This window comes from Mauremys reevesii, linkage group 5 (assembly GCF_016161935.1).
Source record: "Mauremys reevesii isolate NIE-2019 linkage group 5, ASM1616193v1, whole genome shotgun sequence".
Lineage (NCBI taxonomy): Eukaryota > Metazoa > Chordata > Testudines > Geoemydidae > Mauremys > Mauremys reevesii.
In genome coordinates this window covers 5,799,768-5,812,314 of record NC_052627.1, presented here as the reverse complement: position 1 = coordinate 5,812,314, position 12,547 = coordinate 5,799,768, and the positions used below count along the sequence as shown (strand labels likewise).

Genomic DNA, 12,547 nt, shown 5'->3' with positions numbered 1-12,547 from the left:
AGATGGATGGATGACATTTAAGGAGTTATGTACCTATAATGAAAACTATGTTCTTAAAGTCTGTAACTTAAGACAGGCCACCCGAAGGTGATAAGCAGGTTATCTTCAAGCAGGGCATAGCAGACCTTATCTCTCTCTGGCTGGCCATTGTGTATTGTGCATCTTATAATGCAAGTCTAGGCATATGAAGCCACTAGCTAATCAAGAATGCAAAGTTGACAAGTGAATACAACATCTACAGGAAGAAAGACACAGTAGGGGTTGTCCTGTTTAACTAAATTTAAAGGATTAGTCTGGTATGATACAAATGCAGAGAGACACCCAGTATCCTTCACCTAGGGGACAAACTGCCATCGTGCTTCTCTTATGAACGGAGGGTGACAGCCAGGCTGGTTGTTAACCACTGGGAGAAAAACTTGGGGTGAGCCAACCTTCACTAGACCAGGCAAGTGTCTTGTTAGTGAAGTCTAGCCTATAGAATGTGCATTATGATTTTATTTTGCATGTAACCAATTGTTACCAATACTTCTACCTACCTGCTATGATTTGAATCACTGTTCTTTGTTGAATAAACTTATCCTTGTTTTCTCCATAAAGAAATCAAAGTGCTGAGAGTTGAGGAGAACAGTGGTCCCGTGGCATAACTGATAAGCTGGGGAGAGGGGGATAACTACTCCTTTGGGAACAGCAGATCTCTGAATCCTGTGGGTGGCCCATGGAGCAGGGCTGGGATCTGCAGGGAGAGGCACAGAGGAAACGGGGTATGCCTACTGCTTACCTGCAGATAGCTTGAGCTTCCCACGGCCGGTGCAGTCAGGGACCTGACCTATGGCAGGCACAGAAAAAGCTTCCTCACACTAAGGTGGTGGCGAGATGTCTCATGGTTCTGGGTGCCCCCGGGGGGCATCACATCCACCTCAGCCTCCTCCCAATCCTGGGCTGCTCTTGGGGCAGGAGAGGCTCAGACAGCGTTCTGGGACTGTCCCTGGCCCGGGATCTCTGCAGGCTGCCCTGTGCTGGCGACCCGCCTGGCCCCAGTCGCACCCCTATGGCAGGGCCCATGATGGGGCCCTCAGACGGCAGCCCTCTAGGTGTGTTCTGAAGTGCCTACACCAAGGCACTCATCCAGCTGGAACCCAGGCTTTTGGACACCTTTGATCTGCTCCAGCCTGTGTACCTAGCGCCATGGGGCAGAGGGTGGGGCTTCCCCTCCCAGTGCAGACAGGGACCATCTCACATCACACTGTGCCAGCTGGCTGCGGTGAACCTGAGGGCTCACTCATATTCACTTTGGAGGAGGCATCACCCTCGGTCTGGGGTTCACCTTGTCCAGCAAACACCATGTCAGATGTGACCCTCCCTGTACAGGATGAGCTTCAGCATCATGTTCTAATACCGTGCTGTGTCCAGCGTAGATGAGCCCACTCTCCCCAGTGGTGGATAGGATCCTAGAGGACTATGTCAGTACAGCCATTCACAGCAGAGCTGGTTTGGGGAAAGCGATCTACCCCAACACCACTCTCCCACCCCCATCAGAAAAAGGGTCCAGCACAAGTTATTTTCTTCCCATTGCCTTAAAATAACACATCTGAAACCCCCCTCATTCCCTGTCTCCTCTTTGCAAATCAGTCTTATTCTCTCCTCCCACCCATGTCCAACTTCTGTGCCCAAATCCTGCAGTCTCTCCTCCCTCAGTGTTCCTGCCCCCCACCAGCTATTCTATGAAGGGAGGAGAATCTGCTGCTGCTCTGTCCACAGCCTGGCACCTGCCCTGCACACTCCCAGGGGAAGGGGCCCAGTCATGCAAGGAGCTGAGCCGGATGCAGCCTCCTGCTTGTACACAGTGAAGAATTTATTGGTTCCCTAGATGCAAGGGGCTGCAGCAGCCTCCTACCCATTGAGCCAAAGAACTGATCAGTGGCCAGTTGGGGGAGAGATCTTCACACTCCCCCCTCCCTAGCCAGCCAAAAGGTACATGCCCGGACGTTCCTATATCACGAGCAATGTCGTCTCTGTATACACGTATCAGAGGGGTAGCCGTGTTAGTCTGGTTCTGTAGAAGCAGCAAAGAATCCTGTGGCACCTTATAGACTAACAGACGTTTTGCAGCATGAGCTTTCGTGGGTGAATACCCACTTCTTCGGATACACGCACACTCCAGACATGCCAGACTGTGTCTCTCGTGCCAAGAGGCAATATATGATGCTGGAGTGTTTCTATAACAAGGTTTAGCTCTGAAGAAGAGCTTCCTTTGCATATGGGAAGAACAGGCGTCACACCCAGCGTTCCGATGCCTCTGCCAGAGCGAATAATATCAGCTGTGAAGTCCCAGAAACCATGAAGCAAACTGTTCACCTCTGGGCATTTCCCAGTCAACACACCAAGAATACTCCTGTACTCCTTGAGGGCAGAACTTTACTAGCTACTGTCCGCTGCAGAACAGATCCGATGTGTCAGTCTGTGCTATGCAGCCAATCCACACACATGCTATTTAGGTTATTTAATAGTTACCAAAATTGCTATTCCACATCCTCATAGACTCTAAGGTCAGAAGGGACCATTATGATCATCTAGTCTGACCTCCTGCACAACGCAGGCCACAGAATCCTACCCAATCCTGATGGATTCAAAAGTGTGAGGGTGGGAGGGAGCCCCCAGTCTGCACCCAGCCTGCACCTGGGCAAGCTGTGTCCTGGTCACCAGATTTAAATGGGAACTAGGTGCCTAAATACCTTTGAAAACCTAGGCCCTGCTGCTCACCTGTTTCCCATACATTCTCTCTCTCCTTTTATCGTCTTTCTGTATGTCTTACTTTCAAGTTCTGATCCCCCTCCCACCACACACACACTTACACGGTACTTATATGGCCCCATTTCGATACTATCTGATCACTTTACAATGTTTACTCCCCTCAGTACACCTGAGAAGTAGGCAAGTGCTACGTCCCCATTGTACAGACCACAGAGCGACACAGTGGCGGAGAACAGAATGGAACTTCGGTCTCTGATTCTCAGGCTAGGGCCCTAAGCACCGGCCCATCCTTCCTCAATACGTGATTCCTAGCGCTCGCCTCCCTGTTCTCTGCCCTGCAAAGTTCTCTCCCTCTTTCTAAACTTATTCCCCTTCCCTTCTCCTTCTCTCTCTTCCCCCACCCCACCTCAACTTCCCTCCCTTGCTTTCATTCTCTAGCTCCACTGCATTCTTAGTGACTTGTAAAACACTTTGCCAGGAACCATTCCACCTGGGCTCCCAGATGATGGACACGTGTTGGCATTCTGGAGAATTCTAGATTATTTGTTTAGAAGGTGAGAGAGAGACAAAATCACCTAAACCTCACCAGGGGTGGGATAAAAACCTCTAGTGCCCCCAGACTTATTTAAGAAAACATCCTTTGAAAATGTTCTGGTTCTCTTTCTATCCCCATAACTTCTCCTTCTGTTCTTGTGGTTTCCTTCTTCTATTCACAGTAATTGTCCTTCTACCCTGCTTTGGATCTGCCCCAGTGACTGATTCCTGCTTGTTCATGTGTGCCTGATCTTCTCCAAGTGCCCGCCTGACCCTAAGCTGGAAAAGTCTGGGATGCTCTGCTTTTCAGCTCTATATGTCTGATCATAGGATCTTCTCTCTTGCTCCAGCTGGTTCTGACCAGAATGACCTAGCAGCACAGCAGATGGCTCTGTGGTTTTGACAATCTCTCATCTGGAGGACAGGTAGAAAAGGACTCTTTCCAATTAGAATTAGCCAACAATATGAGTGCATATCGCAAACTAGCCACTCTTTTGACCCTGCTCTCAAGCTGTTCATATCCAAGTCCACAACACGTCTGAGCTAAGCTGTTATAGAAAACAGGTCAAAAGAATACATTTCCGAACATGGCGGCTCTCCCAGACTAAATAACCTCGTCTGGCTCCTCCAAAGAAATATTTGCACAGGGGGGGAAGCTTACATTTTTCCCCCCCTCTTCAATTGTTCTAACACCATGCAAGCCGAGAATGAGCAGGGAAGGGGATCAGAGTGGATTTGCCAAGCTGGACAGACGATTTCACTAGTGTAGATAAACAACACCCATTTTGTTAGCTGCTAAGTCACAGCATTTTACAAACCGAGTTTAAAGACTTGTGAGCATCAAAGGAGTACTTAAGGTGCTTTTAGCTTTCTTTATTTCCATTTGCTATGAGATCTGACAGGGCGCTGTAATCTTTTATTAAGTCATCTTTCCCACCCCCAAAAAAACATATTTCTACCTGCAGACATTTTTCTCCCACTTTAACTCCCTAGGATGGACAGGGTAAGGTGAAGGGGGTGGGGGGGCTTGTCTCACTCAGCCGAGAAAATGCCAGTCTCACCCCTTCACTGGGAACACCACACACTTTATCAGTGCTGTGATTTAGGACTTGTCTACATGTGGAGTTATTCCTGATTAACTATCCCTGAGTAACTCCATATGGGGACACACTTATTCTGGAATAAAAGATTCCCAACGTGCAGTTACTCAGAGATAGTTAATCAGGAATAACTCTATATGTACACAAGTTCGAAGGGCAGGGGAGTTTCAGACACCATTACTTTTCCATTTTGCAAGAAATCTAATGCCTGATTCTCCATTGCCTTGGCCTTGTGCAGTCATTTATATCTGTGCAGGGAGGGTAAAATGATTCCAGATTAGAATTCTAGAGTGTTGCACCCACTTTGCCCAGGGATGAATACCTACAGAAGAGGTGAGGCTGGGGCAGTTAGATCCTAGTATCCAGATTCTAGTACAAAAGTGCTCTTCATCGGACCCTAGAAGTCAGTCATCATAGAACCAATTTGCTCTCTGGTTTTCACCTCAGAGCTGGGAAAGTACAAGGTAAAATCTGAGCGGCCTGAGCTTGCTAAAGTGGCAACCCAATTTGAGACAGCTGGGCCCTGATTTTCAAGGCAGCAGTGCACTCAAAGCTCTTCTGAAAATCAGGCCTTCAGTTGAGCATCCAAAACAGGAATCACCCATAATTAATGCATACTTTCAAAAAAAAATGGAGTCCTTTCCTGAGTTATAAGAAATCCCATTCTTTGGTACCACTTCACTCCAGCTACTCCCCGCACCCCAATCTCTCAGTGTATCCATTAATGTTCTTCAAAATGTGGACAAATATTTACCCCAAAAGAGTTGTGCTGATCTAACATAACAAATGCACTAACTATAAACCGTACAGTAGAACAGTTCCTTGTTCCACTTCAAAAAACCTTTGTAGGCTGTTAACATGAAACATTGCATATAAATTTGGTGTTTGCTTGTGCTGTAAGCAGTGGGACTGAAGGAAGCATTTCAGTTCAGTCAGATTCCGAACTAGCTGCAGGGCTCAACTCAGTTTGTTTCCCCTGATTCAGGCTTTAAAAAGCACCATCTCCCTTGGCTGCATTTGCATGGCTTTTCTTTACGAACATGCTTATGCTTTTTAAGTGACAAGGTCATCTTTTGGTGGAGATGGGGAAGAAACACAGTATTGACTTTGTAGACATTAAAAAAAAGGATATTCTTCAAGGTAATGTTTATTTTAAGTCTTTGCAGGAACACAAGGCATTAGTAGCATTGGCTCAATATTAGTGGGAGGTTAACCAAGTTTGAGGCAATATATTTGTTACTACAGAAATGCAAAGATGGCATAAAATAGAAGATCAATCATAAAGTGTGGCTTTTCAGAATTAATCATTTTAGACTCAAAACCATTAACCGCACTGGTTGCCTGTCCAGCTGAACTGAATTGCCACAATCACTGCAGAAAAGACACAGAAGGAAAGAAAAGTGGCTGTGAAATATATGCAGCAGCAGAGAGACCTATTGGGTTCCGGGAGCTAAAGGCCCCTCCCCCAGCCTAAGGGGAGGAGCCACTGAGCCCAGGACTCAAATGAATACAGGGGACAACAGAAAAAATAACAAGGACAAGTGTGAGGGTCAAAGGGTCAAAAGTAGGAAACCTGAAGGGGAAACTGAGTGGAGAACCCTGGGCAGCGCCCACTGCTCCTCAAACGTGTCAAGGGAAACAGCGGACGCCGCCCAGAGGAACGCTGCCTGGATACGTGAACGGAAAGAGGCCCCACAGTCGTAGAGATCCCCTCAGCCAACCTCCTCTCCCAGATGTTATAGATGGCCACTTTGGCCAGCGCTAAGAGTAGGCTGACGAGGATCTCTCACAGCTTGGTGGGGCCGCGGATGGAGTGTGCATATACCAGAAGGTGGGGGGAGAAGTGCAGCCAAAAACGCAAACATGGGTCCCAGAAGGATCCGGAAAAGGGGCTGCAGCCTGGGGCACTCAGGATAGGCATGTGCCAGGGACTCCCTCACGCCGCAAAAGAAATAGGCATCAGGGATAGAGGCGAACCACACCAGGTACACACCCGTGGCTACGGCTCCATGAAGGAGCCACCAACTAATATCCCCAGCAGAATACAGGCTGGCCCACCAGGGTTCCTCACCCTCAATAGGTGGCAAAAGGTCCTGCCACTTAGTGTCCGGGTGGGACATGAGGAGAGTATTGAGCATGAGTGTGTCCAGATGTGTCCTTGGAACGGTTCAGAAGCGAACTGGCTACAGGTTGCGCAGCCGGCTCAAGGTGTGCAGGTGGGTCGGCTGGTGGTGCTTACGAGGCAGGAGCCCAGTGAAAAGGTCCGGAGAGCCCGGGGTGAGGGGTGGGTGGGGAACACCCTCCTGCGGAACTTGCTCGAGGTAAACCCAGGAGACGGGCGATAAGGCTGCCCTCATTTCCAGGAAGTGGCAATATGTCCAGTGGTTCCCAGGCGCAGGGGTGGTCAAGTGGCTCCATGCGCTGCCAAGCCCCCTGCTGCATTCCAAACCCCTCATCCCCAGCCCCACATCAGAACGCAGACCCTCAGCCAGAGCCCTGACACCCCCACACCCCAACTCCCCTGCCCCCACGGGAAGCCCCCTCCCACAGTCCAAACCCCGCATTTCTAGCCCCACCCCGGAGTCCGCAGTCCCAACCCAGAGCCCATATACCCTCCCACACCCCAACACCACCCCCAGCCCAGAGCCCCCCTCCTACACCTCAAATTCCTCATCCCAGGCCCCACCCTAGAGCCTGCACCCCCAGCGGAGCCCTCACCCCTTCCGGATTCCCAACCCCTGTTGAAAATGAGCGAGTGAGTGAGGGTGGGTGACCATGAGCAATGGAGGGGGGATGGAGTGAGTGGGGGCCCCCCTCAAAGAAGGGGTGGGGCCTCAGGGAAGGGGCAGGGTAGGGGCGGGACAAGGGTGCTCATTTTTCTGCTATTAGAATGTTGGCAACCCTATGAAGTAAACGCTGGGGAGCTCGAAGAGTGGAGGGTCCCATGCGCAGACTGCGCGCCAGGGGATCCATCCTGCCTCCCCAGTCATTGTCCAGGACGACTCCGATTCTGGTAACTCCTGCCAGGAACAACCTCTGGCGCACCAAGTTGGGGACTGTGTAGCAGGGGCTCCACGAGAAGATCTACCTCCTTGGGTGGCGACTATGGACCTGGTTGCTGATACCAGATTCCAGGTCCGGAGGAGGTCCTAGTAAAAGCCTCGCGAGAGACCTCTCAGTTGGAGATAAAGGAGCTGATGGTGATATCAGCGCCCTCAGAGGTGGCGGAGGAAGGCATGTGACAACATGCTCCATGCTGGACTACATGCACTATAAAGAAGTCTCTGTGGGGCCTGGAGGCAGAAGACATTGACCTGAGTGTGAAGGCAAATCAGGCCCTGTTCTCTTTCCTCCAGGGGCAGATCAACTCCAGAACCAATGGAACTCCAGAACTAAATTCTAAATTCTGGAGGTGGGCCAGACTCAGGATATTGAGCTGCCGCCAGAGCATAGACAGGACTAGCTGATTGCGCACCAATGCCCTCCCCCACAGGGAGAGGCACCAGAACAGTCCTATCCATCTCCACAGCTGCTCATCCACCCTGCCAACTTCCTGCGGGGGTGATGGAGGAAGGGCTTGATGGCCAGAGCGTACAGCTGGTCTGACAGCAGACAGCCTTGATGCACCCTTTGGCCGAAATTGACAGCAGCAACAGAGGGAGGAAGGCAGGTAAAGCAGTACAGCATTCCTTTGTCAGTTACGTGTGACATGCTGCAGCATGGAAGGCCTGAAAAACATGCCCAGAAATCTACGCAGAGACTATGCAAAACCCGTAGATTCTGGTACGCATTATGCCCCCACCCCTTTCCCTGGAGGTGGGCTCATGTGCTCACTCTGACAGGGGTGTGGTTCACAAAGTGTGCAAGGAGAGCTATTTATTTTTGAGATGGTATTTTCTGTCAATCCACACAGAATGTAAGGTTTTAAGCTATGATGACCTACAGGGGGGAAGGATAGCTCAGTGGTTTGCACATTAGCCTGCTAAACCCAGGATCATGAGTTCAATCCTTGAGAAGGGCCATATAAGGATCTTGGGCAAAAGTCTGTCTAGGGATTGGTCCTGCTTTGAGCAGGGGGTTGGAAGGGAACCTGAGTTCCCTTCCAACCCTATGATTCTAAAAGACCTTGGAACCTGCCTTTACCAGCCCTTCACATGGGTGCATGCCAGAAGTGAGAGAGCAGGTGGCCAGAGAACAGAATGCTTCAGCAGTTCAGAACTGTAGAGAATCCTATCAGCAGCAAGTTAATAGTCCTGTAAATTAAAGGAGTCTCCAGCAATGGAGCATACTCAGTGCCTGTGGAGTGTTCAGAGGTTTTAGCAGTAAGTCTCTACCAAACCCCATTGAATATAGCAATTTCAGAGGTTTATAATTTAGCTTAATCTGGGGGAATTTTCATGGGGGAAGACAAAAAAATTACATGTCCCCACTACCATTCCTCTGCCAAATTTCAAGTTCCTATGCCAAATCCTGGAGCTGCTAAACCTCCTCAAAGAAATTGTAGGATTTTTTTTAACATAGCCAAAAATATATTTTTTTTCCAACTTTGCTCTCCCATGTAGCTGAACTATTTTTGCCAGATCTTTCAAATTAAAATCAGTTTGAGACACAGACCCAGCATGGAGAAGTTCAGCCCAAATGGTTAAAATTCAGCCAAGTTCTAAGTGACTGAAAACAGAGGTTTATACTAAAAATGTTTGGCAATTCTAACCATAGGTGTCACTACCAGCTCCATTTGTAATTTTGGGTATCTTCTATTTACTGATGTTTATAACAGGAGAGCTCTTTAATGTCTGTGTGTGCTTGCCAGGAAAGCATGTCTGCATTCATTATTGCAAATCCCAGAAAACTTCATATTTCTGCAAAGGCAGGGCGGGCTCCACATGACCAGACACACAAATATAGCTGAGACATCAATATCCAAGCCTGTTTCTCGAGGCCTATTCTACTTTTCTAATGGTTTTACAGTAAGAGACAGACTTAATTCATTATCCTTCATGGCAACGCTGCAAGATATCCTTTTCCCTCTCTGAAACACAACATCTCCTCTCTGGATGGCTGCCTTAGCAAAGAAGCTGTCACAGTCAATAAGTCAGCTAGGAGTGTGTTCTCCCCTGTCAATATGTGATATTTCCAAATCAACCCTTTAGGGAGGACCGAGGGGGAGAAAATAATAGCCTGGAGAAAGTAAATAGGAAGCAAAGAGAAATTTCACTCAAAATAGGTGTCTAAATAGAGTTCAAATGATGGTCTGCAAATGGGGGAGCGTGTGTGCGGGGACACACAAGTGAGGAGAAAAGTCTTTGGCTCACCACATTTCCTTTCAATATTGTGCTGCGCAAAAGCAAATGTAAAGTCTCTGTTTGTGTTTAGCTTTCGGAAACAAAGAATCCCTAAGCAGAAATGTTCCCCCCGCCCCCCCCCCAAATGCTTGAAGGGTAGGGGGTGGTGACAGGGAGATTATATTCTCTAACATTTTCTTCATTATGAATGGTCCTTTTATATTGATCTTTCTCAGCACAGAAAAGCTGACTTTCTGACCTTTCCTGAGGTAGAACGATCAGGCACGTACAATGTTTGCACAAGAGTCTCGCTACCTGCTGCATTTTGTTGTTTTGTTATTGACAGGTTTAATTATCTATCAGGGTGCCTAGCGCTTTTGGATAGCCCTCTTCTTACAGGATCAAAGTGAACTAACTGCAGCCTGTTCAAGGCTCTCTGTAGAAATATGCCAAAAACAAAAATTCCGGTCCTAATGAAAGAATCACAATTATGCATTATTTTGATTGCTGTTAAGTCTTGTTGGGTTTACTTGAGCAAGTTTTTCCTTCATCTACCTTCAGCCCTAGTTTGTTACAAGAAACTTAAAAAATATATATATAATTAAAAGAGAGAGAGAGAGAGAGAGAAAGAGAGAGAACCAGCCCAAGCCACAAGTGATCCAGACTCCAGACTCTGTAACAAAATACCTCTGGATGAGTATTTCCATTGGAACTGAACTAAATAAGGCTTGTCTACAGATGGTGTTGTTCCTGATTAACTCCATGTGTGAACACTCTTATTCTGGAATAAGAGTGCCTTGATCCTGTTTAGCTTAATCCACTTTCAAAGCACATTTGATCCCATTCATTTAGAAACAAAAACAAACTTAAATTTGGCGAGGTATTGCATCATTTTGCATCTACCCTTTCTACTAAGTAAAACATGCTTAATATCCTTTGTCACTGTTGCACTTCTTTTACCTCTCTCTTTGCATTTCACTCGCCCATGCCCACTTTTCCTCTGCCATGGATCTTATTATCTCTTTTCCTCTTTTTCACAAACTCTTTCCCCCTCAGCATGGTTTTCCTATGTTGTGTAATAATTGTTTTCTCTTTCCTTCTCTTCTCCACCATCTTGCTTTCCCTCTGTTGTGTTCTCTTCCGCCTCCACTCACATTTTCACTCTCCTCTCTCTTCCTCCATCATTCCTTTCCAAACTCTCTGTGCTCTCTGCACCTTCATCCTCTCTCACACACTCTCCTGCCTCCCCCAGCAAAATGCCTCACACCCCCTCCTTCCCACTGACTCATTCTCTCCTGCCTCATACCCGACCCCCAATCTCTCACAGGTTCTGTGACAGCATCCCCTCACAATCAAGCCAATGACAGATGCATCCTGCTCCCTCTCCAGCAGCTCTGCGTGGTGGAGTCCATGGCCACCCAGCCTGACTGCCCTACATGCCACTGGGCAGTAAGAGGCAGAGACTGGGTCAAATTCTCAAGGAGAACATCATGGAGCGATGGCTCTAAATGGGATGTGAGACCATGATCTTAGATGGGGCCCACCAAGCCAGAGACAGGCACATGCCTGATAACTGGAAAGGGAAAGAGGAGAAGATCCCACCCCTAGTGGCCAACCAAATTCCCAGCACAACAGAGGCATCCTGCTCCATTCCCTCTCTTTTCCTCCCCCACCTGATCCGCTGGAGCTACACAGACCATGGTCTGCTGTGATTCCAGGGCTCCACAGCTGGGTGACAGCCAGCACCAGGGTCAGTATTAGGCAGTTAGGGGAACAGGGAATTTGTTTCCATGAGCTTGCCACCATCACCCCGAGCAGCTCCAACACTGCTGTCCCCATGCAAGTTCGTCTCCTCTGTTCCACCTTCCTGCAGACCAGAACAACCATCTTCATGGAGCCCCAGAGCATGGCTGCTTTGTATGACAGTATAGGGTTATGCCCCCTTGCTCCCCATGCCCAGATAAGCTGAGCAGGATTTTGGCACAAGGAACATTTATTTTTAAATAGTGCAACATTGGATTTTTCAAAGAAACAGGGCACCATTGAATGAAAGATTTTTGCTCAGTGACCTGCAACAAGACTATTGAGTTTGCCTATTTTTTTAAAGCGCACCCTAGCTTTTCACATATCTATGTATCAAGCTAACTAGCTCTCTCATTCCCACACTGTCAACTTCAGTAGCACCCAGATAAAAAATATATATACTTTACACATATTCACAGTACAGTCCCAGAGCTGAGATAACAAGCCTTTCAGAGCATTGTTTTCCCTACAAAGATTCTCTTTTTACTTTCAAACCCCAACCCCACCACTAACATAACTCCCACTGTATCTGCTGAGTGGGCAGCAACCTCTAATCTGGAGCGTATGTTGAGCTATCGGTCACTTGATAGAGAGGTACAATAGCATTCGTTCTATCCCACATATCCTGAGATAATGAACACGCCACTCACAGCTGGAAAGACCCAGCTTCTACAGCTGAGGATTTAAGAACCAAAAGACTCCACTAGTTGATCCATCTTATATTGACTCAAGTGACAGTAAAGGCACTTCCTAATGAGCACCGACCTTGTCTGCAGGGAGCACCTCACATTTGTCTAAGAGCTGGCCATGAATTTAAAAGTACGTAAATACACTGGGAGGAGGGGGCAGCATGGTGCTGGAGTCCACATGAACTTTGCACCTCGTTCAATGGTTCTCCATCATGGCAACTCAAACATTTTATCTCATGTTTTCTCATTCCTGAGTTTCCAGCCATTTCTTAAGTGTGCTTGTGTGGACAGAAAGGGCTAGTTATGGTAAGCATTCCACTCTGTCCGTAACGAGGGATACATAAAGGACTCAATTTTCCTTTGTTGTCACTCTCAAGGGAAGGCTACT

The 12,547-nt window shown here is 48.0% G+C and overlaps 1 protein-coding gene and 1 long non-coding RNA gene across 15 annotated transcripts in view; one reads left to right on the top strand and one right to left on the bottom strand.

Moving 5' to 3' along the window:
- ADGRL3 (adhesion G protein-coupled receptor L3) overlaps positions 1 to 12,547 on the bottom strand; it is an 842,781-nt gene that overhangs the window by 390,373 nt on the left and 439,861 nt on the right. The gene's annotated exons all lie outside the window — the stretch shown is intronic.
- LOC120406077 overlaps positions 1 to 12,547 on the top strand; it is a 41,304-nt gene that overhangs the window by 21,985 nt on the left and 6,772 nt on the right. Inside the window, exon 1 of one of the 2 annotated variants that reach the window (XR_005599074.1) lies at positions 3,686 to 3,710. The exons of the other annotated variant lie outside the window; for it this stretch is intronic. This is a non-coding gene — a long non-coding RNA (uncharacterized LOC120406077). Of the gene's footprint in view, positions 1 to 3,685; positions 3,711 to 12,547 lie in introns of those variants that run through there. 2 annotated transcript variants of the gene reach the window in all.